Source organism: Gymnodraco acuticeps, unplaced genomic scaffold, assembly GCF_902827175.1.
Source record: "Gymnodraco acuticeps unplaced genomic scaffold, fGymAcu1.1, whole genome shotgun sequence".
NCBI lineage: Eukaryota > Metazoa > Chordata > Actinopteri > Perciformes > Bathydraconidae > Gymnodraco > Gymnodraco acuticeps.
This window is the reverse complement of record NW_022989855.1, coordinates 617,513-621,292: the sequence shown is the minus strand read 5'-3', so window position 1 is coordinate 621,292 and position 3,780 is coordinate 617,513. Positions and strand designations below refer to the sequence as shown.

General features: G+C 42.0%; 1 long non-coding RNA gene across 1 annotated transcript; it reads right to left on the bottom strand.

Annotated features, from left to right (window-relative positions):
• Nucleotides 1-1,466: 1,466 nt before the first annotated feature.
• On the bottom strand, nt 1,467-2,676 carry LOC117562265. Its single transcript, XR_004571525.1, has 2 exons — nt 2,568-2,676; nt 1,467-2,420 (listed from the first exon to the last, which is right to left on the bottom strand). It is a non-coding gene; the product is annotated as an uncharacterized LOC117562265 (long non-coding RNA).
• Between the last annotated feature and the right edge of the window lie 1,104 nt (nt 2,677-3,780).

Genomic DNA, 3,780 nt, shown 5'->3' with positions numbered 1-3,780 from the left:
AAGCCCATTGAAAACTCTCCTTGGTCCATGTGTCCATATTAGTTGAGGCACCAAACATTAAAATATGTATGCAGAATGACCCATGTCAGAGTGGAAAATCTATAAAAAGTGTACTACATGACTTGAATACTCGATTCTGATTGGTGAATGTGGACATTCCAGGGGTTTTTATTTCTCGCTAACGCACCACTGTTAAGGAGAACAGACCGTTGCTAAGAAGGATTGAGGGACTAGGTGTAGTCATTTCAGAAAACAACATGGAATACTGTTGCCGCAGTTCGAAGCAATACGATCATTTTACATTTACGTATAGGTATCCTGTGTCTGCCTAGCTGCAGATATGCTGATACTGGGTTATTTATTTAAAGTCCCAATCTGTATAGTAAAGATATTTTTCAAATAATAGTAGTGGAGATATTTCTCTGTTATATAGTGGAGTTGAAAAGATGTGGGTCTAAAGTGGCATGTTATCCTCGTCTCTCTCCGCAAAAAATAAATAGAATACAGCTGAGTTCGGCTTCTGTACAAATAGTGTCAGTGGAACAATAATCTCAGTTGTATTGCCTTTCTGAAGTTATATTTGTCTTCTCCTTTTATAGACGGAAACAAACTGCTGTGTGCATGCGACCCTGAGTGACCCGTCTCCAGCAGCCTCACAATCAAAACATTCCTTGCTGTGTAACGAAATATGTTCAGAGCAATTTCGCCAACGCTGAAAGTGGGAGCATTCTGTTGCGAGAAACATCCATGCACTAGTTCCAAGTTGTTGTTTTTTATAGCTTAAACACAACAATTAGCCATACATTGGAGCTGGTATATGGGCCATGAAAATGAGAGTGGATGCAATAGCAAACACACCATTAAGCTGATGGAATGGGGCCACAGGAGCCCTGACACACCAATTAAACATGCAAGTATGCTTTTAGTGTACTAACCATTCCTAAAATGACATTAAAGTGAATACAGGGGCATGTTCAGAGATGACAGCACTTGTTAAAGAGCTGTTTAAATGTATGGCCACACAGTGCCATCTACTGGTGTTCACATGCATTACAAGCAGAACCCTGAGATGTAATCGAAGATGTGTTAAATTCACCTTTCAGTCATTTGTACTAACATTTAAACAGAATATTGACACCAGCACCAGAATTTGTGAAGCAAATAACATCATAACCTCCATTCCTTCGTGTATTCAGAGATGACTGTGGGTCAGACTGCTCCGATATTAAAAATAAACATCATTATAATATGTAAAGGGCAGACACTCTAAACATCAAAGAGCCATCAGTAGAAAATAAACAGAAGAGCCCTCACGCAAACAAGACCAATTTAACCGGCCTTACCCTGGTGAGAATCTAGTTTAGAGACAGCTTAGACCCGGTTATTTAGCTTAGGCGAAATACAAGTAAATAAACAGACAGTCCATTTGAAAAGCTTTCAGGCACAATTCACACCAGAGAAGGCTATTAAATAGTTGGCATGAGTTTAATGTGTGTTCATGGCACTGTAAAATAGGACCTGTGAAATCAGAGTCAGTTCATTAAATTCTGTTTGCAGCTTCAGATGAATTCACAAGAGTAGATATAAATATATATTTCTCACTGCAAAATCAGAATTAAACTAAATGGGAGCAGAGATGAGATACTGTATTTAATTCGTCCAAAATGGCAGTTTTGAGTCAAAGATGCAAAAGCAATATAATGCAATCATATAGAAATAAAACAGCCTTCATCTTTAAATCTAGTGAGAAGAATCAAGTCGTTTTTGATACAGCCACAAGGGAAACAGATATGTGTTGCTTGAAGAAATGGTTCCCGAACGATTTTGATGAGATGGATCAAAAGGATATTAAAGGAGGGAACATATTATATTTCCACTAAACAAAATGTAAATTATTAAGACTTTCCTTGATACTCCTGTAACCCTGTAGAAACTAGAAAATGTATATCCTGCTGAAAATGCGTGTGAATGCTGTAAACTGCGCACATTTGTTGCTGAACTTGGCTGAAGATGTGCAGTGAATGTGTCAAAGTTACTTGTGTGCAATATTATTTAATAAATCGTTAAGATAGCTATCTAGAATACATTGTCACTAACTCCAAACATTAGCCAGCCTTTTGTATTGCTTTATCAAAGTAATTCCATGGGCATGGCAACTGTAAAGTCACAGTACTTAGTTGTACTTTTATTCTAATTTACTGTAAAAATATCTACAGTAAATTACTGTGAAATCCATGCAACTAGTAGCCAGTAATTTACTGTAATTTTACAGTGTATAACCACACGCTGCGGTGTCGGGCTGGCGCTCGGCGTTGCTTGTGCTCGAGTTGGTGTCTGTGCTTGACTTTGTGTTGGGGACGGTGCACTGACATCAGTCGTTGTTTGGGACTGTTCCTCCTCGCTAGTCACAACGGCATCATCTAGAACAGCATACATGACTTGTTAATTCCACAAACTACTGCAGCACAATACTAAATAGCAACAACAACTCTAGAAAACTGTACGTTGTAGTGCCGAGAGATAGGGAGTCGGAGGTGGTGCAATGGAGGTGCAAAAGCGTAGCCTACTTTATTTGGGAGCAGCAAAGGTCATGTTGTCCGGTTGCAGTCCGGGAAGAAGAGAGAAAAGTAAGGAGGGCACACAACATATATAGTAAACCATTAACATGTCCGTGTGGGAACAATACCCCCAACTGTAGTTCCATGTAGGAATTATGTCCCAGTGTATTAATAGGTGGTCACCACACAAGCCCCCCCATAATTCAAACATGGCAAACAAATACAAATAATCCTCGCGTCCCTGGAGGAAGCACCACAGGGGCCGAGGAGGGTGGGGTCGCAGGTGAGGACCGGGCCATGGAACGGGCCGCAGGAGAGGGTAGGGGCCCTAACGAGGGCGAGGGCACCCCCACCGGGGGCGGGCCGCAGTAGGTGTCGCGGCGAACCCAGCAGGAAAGAGCACTGCCCGGCCGCAGGATACAACGCTTTCAAGCAAATAACAGAGCGTTAGCAAAAACTTACCATCCTCCAGGCCTCCCTCCCTCCCAACGTTGGCTGGTCTAATGCCGTATATGGCGTCCATCAGGTCAAACCACTTCCACGTTTTTCTACTGGAACCACTCCGGCCGTTGTGGTCCTTGACGGCTCTATACTCGCTCTTCAGTTTTTTAAGTTTTTCTCTACACTGGTGAAACGTTCTCGTGAATCCGCGTGCGGCCAACAGTGCAGAGAGCTCCACTTTCTCGTTGCGCCGTCGAGCTCCCGCTGTAGTATCTGTGAATACTGTAGCTCCTCTTTTTCAAAAATTGTGCTTTATATATGTGATGCTTGGGGATTATCTCGCGGACCGATTCTCTCTGACCAATCAGCAGTCGGGAGTGTTTACGTCACTAGTTTAGCATATTTTCAGCTCGCTTGGAACCTCAATTTAGGAGGGGCCAAAAAAAGTGAAAAAGTACCCGTGAGCCGGTACTACCCCTAGTGGAAAAGCAAAAAAGAGCGGGCCGACCCCAACCAAACCGCACCAAAACCTGCAGTGGAAAAGCGCTAAGTCACATATATGTAGTTTGATCAATCCAAACTAAATTATTTTACAAATAGGAGGTTGTGTGCAGGAGTTTTTCTTCACAGGAAATTCCTGAAGCTAAGCGTCTGCAGGCGCCAACTTCATATTTACTACACAGAAAAGAGAGTGTTACTTATCTTCCTATACCTCTTGACAAGAACGCTATAAGTCTTTTTTTCTGCATTAAATATGCCTACTTGACCCCAGAATTTGCTG